The sequence below is a fragment of the Elaeis guineensis genome, chromosome 2 (genome assembly GCF_000442705.2).
Source record: "Elaeis guineensis isolate ETL-2024a chromosome 2, EG11, whole genome shotgun sequence".
Lineage (NCBI taxonomy): Eukaryota > Viridiplantae > Streptophyta > Magnoliopsida > Arecales > Arecaceae > Elaeis > Elaeis guineensis.
Genome location: NC_025994.2, coordinates 17,329,909 through 17,345,520, shown reverse-complemented (window position 1 = coordinate 17,345,520; position 15,612 = coordinate 17,329,909).

Sequence of the window (15,612 nt, the reverse complement as noted above, 5' to 3'; positions counted from 1 at the left end):
GGCTTGCTAGGAAGAAAATTACCTTGTTTTGGAGGGCAATAGTGTAGAAGGAGAGGGGTATGGTCTGATGTCTAGTGGACTAGAGCTGTAAGATAAGTCAGTGAATATTTCTACAACCAATCAACAGATGTAAAACAGCGGTCTAGAGTTGCCAAAATTGGGTTTCTTCTAAAGTTAGACCGAGTGAATTATCTGTTTGAGAGTCTGATTTCAGTCAGACACTGTGACTCAATGAACGAATTGAATAGGGATGATGTTTTGAGGGTGTCTGCTTCTCCTGTTTGGTCTACAAAAAATCTTGTAGCATTGAAATTGCCTAAGAGAATCTAAGGAAGCGAGATAACTTATTTTATTGAACTCAGTTCTGAAAAAAATATTTGACGCTCGCGATCATAATGGGGACCATAAATATTAGAAAGCAACCATTTAAATCCAGTACATTTATAGATGAGGTAGATTGTTAGAGAGTAGGTGACTTTCATGATTAGATTACCTTTATAATCCCTGTGATCCCCCCAAATCAGAAGTCCACTTGATGAAACAATGGCATCCTTTGCTAACCAGCCATCAAGACAGGCGCCACAGATTGATTTTAGTAATTTGTCATTCATAAATTGTTGCTTAGTTTCTTGTAGGCATAAGATTGAGCATTTGGATCTTTTTATGGTTTCTTTAATGGCTCTCTTCTTTCTGGGTTTTCCAGTACCTCTAGTATTCCAATTGAGAATTATGTGTGAGAAAAGTTAAAACTTGTAGGACATGACTAGGAGAAGGTCAGAAGAGAGATAAGCATCCGGACTTCCATGAGAGAAAAGCATCGCTTCAGGAGAGTAGATATAAAAATCCAAACAGGGATAACAAACCCCCATTCCTTTGAAGAGGGGAGGGGGAGAGTACAGGATACCAAAAATAGGAAAGACAGACAAAATGTAGGAGATTTCTAAAGGAAGTCAGCAGATCTAATAAACCTATAACATCCAAAACATATTATGTAGCAATTTTAGAAACATGATCGGACCTCCTTCCACATCTCTAGACTTTTAGTTCCTTCATTTTGTTGAATGGGTTGGGTTGTTCACAAGAGTGGAATATGAGTCCACACTTCTTCCCCATGTCAGAGATCTGGGCCACTGTAAGGGAATTAATGAAGAGTATATCTGCTGCTACGAGTGACTCTTCTACTAGCCCATGAGATTTAATCTTCTTCGATCTTAGACGGGCGCTATGTTTATATGTGTTGATAGTGGGGCGTGCTCTTTCGGGAGTCATCTTGCTCAAGGTTTCAGAAGAGAAGGTGGATAACTCTTGCTGATGATATGGACCGTTGCATGCAGTGATTATCTTGAAAAAGATCTATTTGACAAGTACCAAGAAATTTATTACAGAAGGATCACTTTATTTGGGTACTGGGCCAGCAACAATGGGTTCGAATGACAGTAGATAGCCGTTATGAGGCTCATCCGACTTCTACTGAACGTGGATCCATACTATCTCAGATAGGTGCATAATAGAAAGTTCAAATTTTGAATTTAAAAAGATAAGGGTCTCGATTCCATTTTTAAGGAACAAAGAAATGATGGGGGTAGGTTTAGCCCATAGGTCAGGCTTGGAAAAGTAGGGCTGAAGAAGATAGGTGAACCAATGACTCATCGAAGTCTCAATTTTAGTGTTGGACATTACAAAGCATGCTGTTTGCCAGCCACGCTCTAGCCCTAGAGTTGGACTATCACTTACTACCTGAGGCCGGAAGGAATGTCTCTTACATGAAGAGCTATCATACTGGGATGTTGGCCTTTGCCTATTTTTTGATGGTGGCAAGTTACCCCCGAACCCGAACCAAAAGTCCCAGTCCTCATCTTCATTGTTAGAGTTCCCCTCTAAGGAGGGTGAGCCAGATGGAGTTTGCTCTGAGATAAAATTGATGCATATTTGAACATTATAGGTAAAAGGACCCACCGAAATATTAACAAATTCAGGGATGTCTTCCACATCCTCATAGAAGAAATCAAGATCAAATGAAGTGAGATCCTTCCATTTGAGGCAGCTTTTGCTTGCTTTATGGGGTAGCCCAAAAGAAGATATAATAGCTGCAACTGCTTATAAGTTTCAACAAACGAGTGGAAGATTAGGTAAACTTGCACTGACCTTGAAGTTGTATTGGTGTGGGAGCCCTCTCTTGAACCTATCCTAGTGATTCACTTCGAGAGAAAATCTATTACCTCCAATACGACCTTCTATCATTAACCTATGAACAACTTTTTTTGATGGACATGCAATGAAGAAAGTATTCGATTCAGCTAATTTTGCTCGTTGTCCAGTTCCCAGCAATATTAGCTCTGCAGATGAGGGTATTTTGAACGTCATCTTCTTTTATCTGTCATCCAAAAGCTACTACATGGGCTGCTTGCTCCAAATAAATCTCTGTATCTTCCATTTGTGGAGTGACCGAAATGAATGCTTTATGCACCGCAAAGCCAGGAAAGAGTGGAGTTTGTTGAGGAATATCTGACCTGACCATTATTTTTCTGAAGACAGTTTTCCTTCCAATCAAATGAGCAAGCATGGATTGCATCCAGGAAGGTAATTTCCTCCAATGCAGCTTTGGGCTGGTAGAGGATTTAAGTTTGCAAGAATAAGCTCTGTGGCCAAACTTCATGCAAATGAAGCATTTTATAGGGTTACGACAGCACTCTCTTGTGTGGTCCTTGTCACCGCATCAGAAACACCTTACTTTAGGGAATGGCATAGGGTGGCGATGACTGATTGAGTGCCAGCATTCAGCTGTCGAAGGAAAAGATAAAGCTGATTGGCCAAGTTTCACTGCCTCAGCATAAGAATGGTATTTAGAGTGCTTCGAAGGAAATGGGGTTGGAGTGGAGTGGTCAGAGGAGTGGCCTATGCTTCCAATGTTTTTAAGAGAGGGAGGATTGCAGCCTTTGACACCGTTACGTAGAGTCCTTTGCACTGATGTGATGGACATTTGCAGTCTGCCACATCGATACCATCTCGAACACATTGAGAAATAGTTTTCATCGAGTAATACAGGCCTTGCCTGATGGATGGAGGATGATTTATTTTAAGATGTGCATTTGAGGATCCATACCGGGATGGTGGGGGCCCAGAACTTTCGTAGAACTAGGATGTTGGTGTTTTGTGCTACAAGTCAGTCATTGTCTCAGGGAAGAGGAGAGTTGCCTCTTAGGATTCCATCCTAGCGGAATGGCATTAGCCCCTATGGCAACGGAGTTCTGCTGATAAGAGCTTTGGTTATTGGTCAGAGTGACAGCAGAAAAAGACCAAGAGTATCGACGAGAATGAACTTTCGTCCTATGATAGTGCTTTGGGTAGAGCGGGCTTTGAAGAAATGGAGAAAATGGGAGAAAGTGTTCTGATTTCTCGCTCTAGAAACAGCAGAGCTTCTCTCTCTAAAGCTTGCCATCCGGTTTATTTCTATAATGTTCCGAACTTCTAAAACTAGAATTCAGCTTTCCAGAAAATTAATTCTTCAAAAATTGAAATAGTATTTATAAGTTTTTAGAAATTACATGATACAGGAATTGCTGAAGTAAAGACTATTAAACGTAGTGACTTACTTTGGTTGGGATGGTATGGGCTTAGGGGGTGTGTACAGGGCCTGAGAATTTGCATGTTTCGTTGGTCTTGCATCTGTCTATTTGGTTGGCTTGGGCTGCCTACCTTTCCACTTCTCCTTTCTTTGTCTTTTCCTTTATTTTTTGTTTGCTTGTCTCTTTCAACATCAGCCTGTACTTCATCTCATTTAGCAACGAAATGTTGAGGTGAACTTCCACCATTTTACTTGAAAAAAATTACTTTAATTTATAGAGAGAAATCACTTGTGGTTTAGCTGCTTCTTTTTTTGCCCTTTGGTGATGGTGGGTTCCTATCTTCTACTCATGCTATCGTCATGATTTTTACAGGATTAGTCAGTGATTTTTCTTGGATCGCTTGAACTCGGCATCGAACATTAGAAAAGTAGAATGACATGGTTCTTTATTGATCATAAAACTAAATTTATAATGATCGAAATGTGTCAACTTTCTATTCAGCTAATATTTTTATTAATGTGAATAGTAACCACTCTAAGTCCGATGCTTATACATGGTTTGCATTTGGTATCATATAACATGGTGCAAATCTTATATGCCCAGCTTGAGTGGTGGGCTTAGGGCGTGGCAGCATCTGAATTATTTCTGATATGATCTGGCCTCTTCATCCAAAACTTCAATCGAAGAACCCTTTTCTCAAGCATCCTCTCCACCTCGTTTGGCAGGCCCTTGGTCTCCCGTAAAGATCAACACGAGGGACAGTACAGCCACCGGATATCAATCCAAAGATCATAAAAGTCCATGAAGTCCAATTGGCCTCAGTCAGAAGTAGGAATGACTATGCCACAATCTGATGTATAGTGCCAATCCAATCTAGCCATCCATATTTTCTTGGGCAACCTCCTCGTACCATAGCCTGCCTTCTCCATGGCATGCATCCTTCACTGCTACAGAAAGAAGTAGGAACAACATTGAAAAGCTTAGGTAGAAAACATATGGAAGTCTAAAATATTTTGGAGGTTCCATGCAAAGTGCTCATTTTCCTTTTCAATGTTCAGTGGAAAATATATTGTTATAAGAAGAGAGAGAGAGAAGGGAGGGGGGTGGACTGGAAGTTGATGATTTCCATCATTTGACGAAGTGGAGGACAACTTCATACTGTAATGGATCCATAATTAGTATGAAAACTCAAGGAAGAACATCAATTGAAACTAACGAATTTTTTTGCTTAAAAAGTGACTCAATAGTCTCTCTGATTAATGAAAACACTGCTGATTGTTTTTCAGTTTCATGCTTTCCTGTGCTGTTCAATGTACAAATTCGAAGCCCAAGATGAAGAATCTGAATTCCTTGATGAGTTAGTGGACAGCAGATTTGGAAGGCTTCTTATCTTGGACCAGATTTTAGCAAAGGAGGGTAATATGTTGGAGTTGCAGATGACCGACCAGTCATTGAATTGTCGAAGTCAACTGGGGTTTGGTATTTCATGCCTATCTCTTTTACAATTTACTGAAAGAATTTAACCATTAACCATGGAAGTCAATAGGAAAAGAACCAGGAATCTTCTCATTTGCGTTTAAAAATAAGACTCCTCCTAGTTACATTATCAATGCCTCTCTCTCTCTCACCTCTCTCTCTCTCATTTGCACATTCAACTTTCTATAGGAACTTAACCAACTGCTTTTTGTGCTTGTATAAACAGCATCATACTGAAGGATTTGCCCTCAGTCACTCTGCAGCCTAAGAAGAGCCAATGGCCGCTGGTTTCAAGGAATGCTGCTCTCTTGCTTGGAGGAATCCCTACATTTTTCGACTTGCTTTTTCGGCAGGAATTGGTGGCCTGCTCTTTGGATATGATACTGGAATAAAGTAATGCACCAGAAATTACTCCTGAAATCAGAAAAGCTATCAGTTAGAACAGCTAAATGTCACTATCCAATTAGTGCACTTCCCGTCAGTAAAGAAAGGGCAGACAAGATGATCTTTGGAAAAGGCTTTCACTGGGAAAAGGTTTTGCCTATGAATTAAAGATACTTTATTTTTGAAACCTGACTTCCACTTTAACAAGCCTTGTATGGCCTAATGATCTCATGGTATGAAAGTTTTCCATCAATATTATGGTGATCTGAATGCAGTTATGTTAGCTGGATCAATAATTCACATCTAACAGGCCTGAGAAAGGATTGTTTTAAATCAAAGAACCAACTCTAATGACCTTAAATGGTTGGGCTAGGACCGGCCATGCTTTTGATTTCATTACATGAAACTGAGTAGGATGTAGTCATTGTCCCTGTTCTCCACTGTAATACAGAAATTTGTTTGGTTGGGATATGCCAAGCTCTATTTAGATCTGAGCTGGCCCAAGAAAGAAGATCAAACATGCTGATCTGGACCTGAACCAACGGTCCAGATTTTCTCAGATCAGGTTATTGTGTTGTGTTTGCATTGATCGGTATAGAATCCTTATCCAAGTTTGCCAGCTAATTAAATAATGATGACGACGAGGGTAAATCCTCACCAACAAATCTGTTGGGGGATACCCACCGACCGACCGACCGTCTATCGGAGGGCCCGACCGTCTGGCAGCTCGACCGACCGACTATCGGAGGGCCCGACCGGGCAGCCCGGCCGACTAACCGACGGCCCGACGGACGACTCTGCCTGGCCGATCGTAAGTCGGGCGACAGGCCGACGGACGCCATCAGCGGCTAACTGCGGTCATTCCACGGTCCATTCCCGACCGACGGAGGAGTCCGACGCCACTCTGCTGGCCACCGACCCTGGGTCGGCCGACTCCACCAACCGCCGTACGGCCGCCAGACGTTGTCAGCTCTGACACGGACATGCGGCACGGTCACCTAGGGGCATTGTCCCGCCGAGAACCGGGTCAACCCTGGTGATTAGACGGCTACACGGCGACGTGACATTTTCACGGCGGCTCTGACAGTCCACAGTGAGTTGACAGTTCCTCACTTGTCCGCGCCATTAATGATGGCGCCATACCATGCTCCACTATATATACCGGGGAAGGCAACAGTGCAAGGGATCGATCCGCCCGTCTCTCCCACATACGCAGGCTCGCCCCTCTCTCTCTCTCTCTCTCCTCTCAGAGCTCTCTGTCTGCATTTCACTGTTGCCCAGTCACCTCTCTGACTTGACCGTCGGAGGGTCCCCACCGGAGCCGCCTCCGGTCAGTGCGGACTTCCTTTTACAGGTGCACGCTTCCCGGCGATCGGGAGACGAGGCGATTGGCCGCAACAGATTGGCGCGCCAGGAAGGGGACAGCATGACAAAGACAAGAGCTCAACGATCGAGAATCACTGGGTCGGCAAGGCGTTCTTCCCGCCGGGAAGAAGCCTCCCCGCCACCACCGGCGGCGGAGCCTAGCTCTCCGCACCCCGCAGTAACCACGGAGGCCCAGATTGCGGCCATCGTGCGGCAGATGACCGTGCTGACCGACGCAGTCAAAAGCCTCCAGCAACAACCGGCGGCCCGACCTATGCCTTCCAGGAGCAGCCGCCGACGGTCGCGCCGACCCCTGCCGCCTCCAGGCGAGCACTCCCAACAGCGCTCCCACGGGGAGGAGGAGGGTCGACCTCGGCGCGACGACCGACGGTCCCAGCGGCCCTCTCCTTCCCCGTTGGAACGGGCGAGGAAGGAAAAGCGGCCGCGCACACCGTCGGCCTCTCCTTCAGAGTCTTCTGGAGGCTCCACTCCTGGGGTCTCCCAGCATCGACGAGCGGACGACTACGAGCGACGGTTCGAGGAGATCGACCGCCGACTCGCCCAATTGCAGATGGACGGCCAGAAGTCTTCGAACGACGTCGACTTCCAGACCGCCCAACCTCTCTCCCGACTGGTCCTCGACGAGCCGATTCCCATTCGGTTCAAGATGCCGCACGTGGAGCCCTACGACGGCTCCACCGACCCAGTCGACCACCTCGAGAGCTATAAAGCTCTCATGACAATTCAAGGGGCAACCGACGCTCTTTTTTGCATCGGTTTCCCCGCCACGCTTCGCAAGGCTGCCAGGGCTTGGTACTCCGGTCTTCGATCGGGCAGTATCCACTCCTTCGCGCAGCTCGAGCACTCGTTCGTGGCCCATTTCAGCACCAGCCGAAAGCCGCCGCGAACGTCGGATAGCCTTTTTCTCCCTCAAGCAGGGGGAAAACGAGACGCTCCGACACTTCGTGGCGCGATTCAACGCTGCCACGCTCGAGGTCCGGGACCTCAACGAAGACATGGCGGTTTCAGCCATGAAGAGGGGCCTGAGGTCGTCCCGATTTACCTATTCTCTGGACAAGACCCTCCCCCGAACATACGCCGAGCTATTGGAGCGCGCATACAAGTATATGCGCGCGGACGAAGGAGCGTCCGACCGACGCTTGGTCGAGCCCAGGGGTCCGAAGGAGAAGCGAAGAAAAGGTCGGGAGCCCGCCGAACCAAGCAGGCCCCCGGCCGGTAGTCGGCTTTCTCCACCCCGACAGATCCAAAAATCACCCCGCCGACAGACTCCAAGGTCGGTGCGTCCCAGGTATGACTCCTACACTCCTCTCTCCGCTCCCCGTGCGCAGATCTTGATGGAGATCGAGGGGAAGGAATACCTGCGACGGCCTCCGCCTCTGAAGGCAAAGGGCCTCGACCATCGGAAGTACTGCCGGTTCCATCGGAGCCACGGCCACGACACCGAGCGATGCATCCAGTTGAAGGACGAGATCGAAAATCTCATCCGCCGAGGGTATCTCGGCAAGTTTCGAAAGGGTCCGCCGACCCGACCGACTGCCGATCGACGCCCCCAGCCGACTGAAGAGGCACCGACTAACCAGCCGACGGCCGGAGTCATCAACATGATTTCCAAGCGGCTGGGATCGGGGACGTCTACAGGGGGGGAGCCGACCAAAAAGCCACGACCGAACGACGTAATCACCTTCGCGGAAGACGACGTTCGGGGCATCCAGACTCCCCACGACGACGCTGTTGTTGTGTCGGCGACAATAGCCAATTACGATGTAAAACGAATTTTTGTTGATAATGGAAGTTCGACAAATGTTTTGTTTTACTCGACCTTCTCCCGAATGCGACTACCGACGGATCGACTTAGTGGGGTCTCCACGCCCTTGATCGGCTTTGCCGGAGACACCGTCACGACAGAAGGAGAAATCACCCTGCCCGTGACGGTCGGTACCGAACCACGGCAAAGCACGGTCTCCCTCATCTTCGCGGTCGTCCAAGTCCCTTCGGCCTACAATGCCATACTCGGGCGACCCGGACTGAACGCCCTCAGGGCGATCGTCTCGACGTACCATCTCCTTGTTCGATTCCCGACCAGAAACGGAGTCGGGGAGATGCGCGGAGATCAACAGCTCGCCCGACGATGCTTTCAAATCTCCGCCCAAAGCAACGAGACAAAGGATCCCCTGACAATCGACAAACTGGATCAACGGGAGGAGGAAGAGCGGGGTTCGCCGGCGAGCAGCTCGAGGCGATCCCGATAGGAGAAAATCCCGACAGAAAAGTTTGGGTCGGGTCTCAATTGCCCGACGCCGAACGCCACCGACTGGCGGAGCTCCTGACGGCCAACGCCGACATATTCGCATGGTCGGCAGCTGATATGTCGGGCATCCCTCCGGAAACAATGACTCACCGACTCAACATCGATCCGACGATGAAACCGGTGAGGCAGAAGAAAAGGTCCTTCGCCCCAGAAAGGCAGAAAGGCCATCGACGAGGAAGTGGACAAGCTGCTCGAAGCGGGCTTCATTCGGGAATCCACGTATCCCGATTGGCTCGCCAATGTCGTCATGGTCAAGAAAGCCAACGGGAAGTGGAGGATCTGCATCGACTACACCGACCTCAACCGAGCATGCCCGAAGGATAGCTTTCCACTCCCAAAGATCGACCAGCTGGTGGATGCGACGTCCGGATTTCGACTGCTCAGCTTCATGGACGCCTTCGCCGGGTACAATCAGATCCGGATGGCGCCTGAAGACGAGGAGCACACCGCGTTCGTGACCCCCAAGGGCTCTACTGCTACAGGGTGATGCCCTTTGGATTGAAGAACGCCGGTGCCACCTACCAGCGACTCGTCAATAAGGTCTTCAAAGACCAGATCGGCCGCAACATGGAAGTGTATGTGGACGACATGCTGGTGAAGAGCACGCAGATCCCGGACCATGTTCAGGATCTCGAGGAGACCTTCCGCACCCTTCGACGACACCGAATGAAGCTCAATCCGACCAAATGCTGCCTTCGGGGTACCTCGGGGAAGTTCCTCGGATTCCTCGTTTCTCAGAGAGGGATCGAGGCCAACCCTGAGAAGATAAAGGCGATCCTCGCCATGCGTCATCCGAACACCAAGAAGGAGGTCCAACAACTGAACGGGAGAATCGTCGCTCTTAGCCGATTCATTTCCCGATCAGCTGAAAGGTGCCTCCCGTTCTTCAAAACCTTGCGCCAGGCGAATGGTTTCTCTTGGTCGGATGAGTGCGAACAGGCCTTTGAAGACCTGAAGAGTACTTGGCTTCCCCGCCGCTGCTCGTAAAGCCGCAGATCGGGGAGACCTTGTATCTCTACTTGGCCACATCTTCTGAGGCGATCAGTTCGGTGCTCGTTCGGAAAAACGAGTGCCGAACCCATCAGCCCATCTACTACATCAGCAAAGTGCTCCACGGCGCCGAAGCCAGATACTCGGAGACGGAAAAGATGGTCTTCGCCCTGACCGTCTCCGCGCAACGGCTCCGCCCATACTTCCAGGCCCACGCCATCGTGGTACTCACCAACCAGCCCCTGAGGGCCGTACTGCGCCGACCCGACACATCCGGACGACTCGCTAAGTGGGCAATGAAGCTTAGCGAGTTCGACATTCAGTACCGACCAAGGCCTGCCTTGAAGGCTCAGGTCTTGGCCGACTTCATCGCCGAATGCCCCGACGACCGACAAAAGGTCGGGAGCTGAAGGCCCGGGACGAGATTCGGTCTCTGAGCGGGACCCGATCTCCACCTGGGTACTTCACATCGACGGAGCCTCCAACGCTCAGGGAAGCGGGGCCGGGCTCCTGCTCACGAACTCGGACGGGGTAGTCACCGAATACGCCCTCCGGTTCGACTTCAAGGCCTCCAACAATCAAGCCGAATACGAGGCACTCCTCGCGGGCTTGAGGATGGCGAAGGAATTGGGGCGTCGACAGCCTCCGGGCATTCTCCGACTCTCAGCTGATCGTGGGGCAGGTCAAGGGCGACTTCGAGGCGCGAGATCCGACCATGATCAAGTATCTTCAGAAGGTAAAGGATCTCGTGGCCCGCCTCGAGTATTTCGAGATCTCCCACATCCCCAGGACGGAGAACGCCCGTGCCGATGCTCTCTCCAGATTGGCAACGTCGGCCTATGATTCTTTGGGTCGGACGTTTGTCGAAAACCTCCAACAGCCGAGCATTGATCGGGTCGAAGAAGTGCAGCAGCTAACGTCCGAACCAAGTTGGATGGACCCGATCGTCCGGTACTTGTCCGACGGGACCAGTCCCAAAGATCCCGCGGAGGCCAAGCGACTCCGATGGTCGGCGTCACAATATGTGATCATGGACGGCCGACTCTACAAGAGGTCGTTCTCCCTCCCTCTGCTCAGGTGTTTGGGACCGACCGACGCCGACTACGCTCTCCGAGAGGTTCACGAAGGAATTTGTGGGAATCACTTGGGGGGCAAGTCCTTAGCCTTCAAGGTCTTGCGACAGGGCTACTACTGGCCGACCATGAGAAAGGATGCGGCAGAGTTGGTCCGAAGGTGCGAGCCATGCCAGAAGTATGCCAATATTCAGCGCCAACCGGCCAGCCAAATCGCTCCCATTGTCGCTCCGTGGCCCTTCGCTCAGTGGGGAGTCGATATTCTCGGCCCTTCCCACCGGCGTCGGGCCAAAGGAAGTTCATCGTTGTCGCCATCGACTACTTCACGAAGTGGGTCGAGGCGAGCCCTTGGCGCAGATCACCGAGCGGAAGATGGAGGACTTCGTCCAAAAGTCCATCATCTTCAGGTTCGGATTGCCGCACACCATCATCACCGACAACGGACGGCAATTCGACAACCAAGACTTCAAGGACTTCTGCGCCAGGTTCCACATCCGTCATCGACTAACTTCAGTCGGGCACCCACAGTCCAATGGCGAGGTCGAGGTGACGAACCGAACCTTGCTCCATGGACTCAAGACCCGACTGAACGAAGCCAAAGGTCTCTGGGTCGACGAGCTGGGCTCCGTCCTATGGGCTTACCGAACGACCCCCCGTGTCCCGACCGGGGAGTCGCCGTTCAGTTTGGCTACGGGACAGAAGCTATGATCCCGCTCGAGATTGGCCTGCCATCTTCAAGGGTCGAGCAGTACCGCGAGCCGGACAACTTCCGAAAGCCGGAGGGCCGACCTAGACCTCCTCCCCGAACTGCGAGATGAGGCTCAAATCCGAATGGCCTCATACCGACAGAGGTCGCCCGGTACTACAACGCCAAGGTCAGACCAAAGCTCTTTAAACCTGGCGACCTAGTCTTGAGGAAGGCGGAGGTGTCAAAGCCCTTGGACCAAGGGAAGATTGGCTTCCCAACTGGAAGGACCCTACAAGGTTGCTGACACCTTCGGGCCGAGAGCCTATCGGCTGGAAACCCTTGAGGGAAAACCCATTCCCCGGACTTGGAACGCCGACAACTTGAAGCTGTATTACCAGTGAATTCTGTAATTCAATCATCGGAATACAAGTTCAGTTTGAAAAATCGGAGTTCTAACCCTTCGACTACTGATCGGCGCTCCAACCCCGACGCATCGACGCGGACCTGGACCGACGACACTCGGCCCCTTACTACCGGACCGATCATCTACGATGACGGGAGTTTTACTCCTTCTACGGTCGAATTTTCGGGCATAATCCCATCCACCGGCCGACTGATCGATCGGCCCCGACCGAAGAAAGGCTAAAAAGCCCACGCGGCTGTTGCCGCGACATTCCGACCAGGCTACGGCCGGTCGAGGGATATTCGGCTTACCACCGTCTATCACATGACGCGACCTTAGTCGCACCCACTACTCGCCGACCGACCTGCGGCCGGCTGAACGACACTCGGTTCGCCACCGTCTGTCGAAGGACATGAGAACCGACGCAAGAGCTTGGGGATCCGACTTACTATCGCTCCCCCGACACTGCGCCGGTCGATGTTCGACTGAACGCATCTACGGAAGTCCGACTACCGAACCTTACCAGGTTCGGTCGGATCCCGACTTAACAGATGCGCCCCGAATAGCGACTACAATTATTTGAATAACCCACTTCGAGCTGTGCAAGCCGGTTAAGTCCTACCGACTTACCCGAGTTGGCGACTTCTCTAAGTTGGCGACTAGGGTTCGACATTACAGCGATAAGAAACATTACAAACAAGAAGCAAAAGAGAAGACAATTTCATTCATTGATTAAAAGAAATTACAAAGTCGGGCCGAAGCCGATTACATGTATTTTCAAGAAAAAAAACAAAGGAAGACAGTCGGCTGGACCGATCATTCGTCCTGGATAATCTCTTCGACCGACGGAGGATCGGGAAGAATCGGCGTCTCGACCATAAGCGGCGCTGGGTCGGCGGCAGAAGGATGTCCTTCAGTCGGCAAGGGACCTCCGGTCGGCTCCTGCTCCGGAACGGCTTCCTCCGTTGGATGATGCCTCCCGACAGATGGTCGGCCTCCTCTTCGGTTCCCTCCTCTTCGGCGAGTAGCGGCGCGACTCGGCTGACGTCCACCTCCGGGTACAAGGCATGGACGGCATCCCGACCATCTTCGAACCCGACCCGGTAGGAGCGAAGCCCGATTCGAGCATCTCCTCCTTTGAAACTGGTCGGAGGCCCGGAAGTCCTCAACCGCACGATCGGCCGACTCCCTCGCCGACCGTGCCTCGTCCTCAATGTGGGCCAGCTCCTCCTTCGCCAACTCCGCCTCGGCCCTGGCAATTTCGGCGTCGATTTGGGCGATGGACAAGTCCTCTCGGTTTCCGCGAGCTTCCCCAGGCTGACCCGAAGTTGCTCGCGTTCCCCTTGGAGTTCGGAGGTGGCACTGTCCCGTTCGCGTCGAAGACGACGCACGACCCGACCTTTGTGCTTGGGCCTCCTTCTTGGCCGACTTCAGTTCGGCCATAAGCCGGGAGACCTCGTCCGTCAACTTGGCCTCCCGGTCGACCGACTCCTGTAGTTGGTCGACTAGCATCGTTCTTTCGGCCTCGGCCGCCGCCGACCTTTCCTTGAAGGCTGCGCCGAACGTCGCCGAACCTTCGGTATCCGGCCTCCAACTCGGACATGGTGAAGATCAGCTGCCGACGGAAAAAAGCTTTGTCAGAATTATGTGGCAAGCAAAAATTTTTAAGGAAAAGGTGACGCGAAGCTTACCTCCACCATCGACGGGTAGAACCGCGACAGCATCTCGGTCACCTGCCGAGATCGCAACGACTGAACGTCGGTAGGGAGGAGGATCCCCTGGCACAACCTCCTCGCAAGGTTGTGGTCGGCCAAGGCCGATGCACCCTCGGGGTAGTATGCGCTGGGGGCATTGATCTCTCCTCCTCCGAGGGCTCCATCGGGGCTTTCCCCCGATCAGCTGCCCCGACCGACGGGGCTGGCAGCGATGGGACGCTGGAGTTCGACCCGGCGCCCCCCGTTGCGCCAGCGGACGCCTCCGGACGATGTTCGGCTTCCCGAACGACATCCGGCTCCCCGCGGCGGCGAAACCGCCGACACTCCTTCGGCCACTTCCTCGGTCGGCCTCTCCTCGACTCGGACGGTCGGAGCCGCGAGGGCTATAATCGGCTCCGACCCCTCGGTCGCCGACGCTTCCACGGTTGGCGGGACTGGGGCTGGTCTCTTGGAAGGGCGCGAAGGGCCTGCCCCCGACGCTGGCCTCTTCCTCGGCGGCAAACTGACGAATTTCGGCGTCGGTCGGCCTCATCCTCGGCGGTGTCCCTGCAAAACCGACCACTGTTAAAGGCCGGACCAGAACTACCCTAAAGCCGAACAAAAAGAAAAGCTGAGGAATCGGGCGATACCTATTCGGGGGACCAGACTCAGGCCGGCATCATAGAGAGCTTGCTCCAGCTTGGCTCGGTAAACAAGCTCCCTCTGCTTCGGGACCAACATGTCTTTGAGTCGGTGGAAGTCCTCCCGGTCGTCCACGTCGACCCGACTGTTGTCGTTGGCCTCAGTTCGGGTACACCCCAGCGAGAAGGAAAGCCCCAAGAGGAGGAAGAGGAAACAAAGAAAAACTGGTTCTTCCATCCATGAATGGACGATGGAAGACCGGTTATGAAGGCAAGACCCTTCCGGGGGTTGAAGAGCCACCACCCTCGGGCCTTAGGGTGGGGTCGGAGCACGAAGAAGGCCCGGAAGAGGGAAACGGGGGTTGGTCGGCAAGAGCTGACACAACAGCGCGAAAGAAATGATTAGCCGGACAGAGTTCGGCGCCAGTTGCGCCGGACAGAGTCCGTAGTAATCAAGCAGATTCCGGACGAACTCCGGAATCGGAAGTCGAAGACCCGCACGAAGGTCCTAACATACAGCCCCAGGTCGCCGGGCGGAGGGTTGTTGACCCGACCGCCGGCCCCTGGAGCATAGAGCCGAAACTGCTCCGGGATGCGATAGTGCTCCCGAAGCTGATCGACGTTCGGCCCGAAAGCGAGGAGGCCTCATCTTCCGGAGCCGATCGGGTGTCGTCGGTCGGGTTCCCCGACCGAGCTCCCTGAGTCGGTTTCCTGGTCATTGTGCAGGAACGAAAGAAGGGAAAGAAGAGAAGAAAGCAAGAAGGGGAAGGAGGACCACGAACCGATGGACCCTCCGGAAGTAGAGAAGAGCTCTGCCCGCGACGACCGAGAAATCGCCCGGACAGAGTTTCCCCAGCAAATGGCAAAGTGGGTCAGGGTCCGGGAGGTCCTATATATATAGGGCCGACCGACGGCCGAGATGCTCCGCGCCGACCAAGGTCCCCAGATGCGCGACGCGTGGCGCCCGCCGGTTGGCTAAGGATTCGGCGCGCTTCGCCCCGGC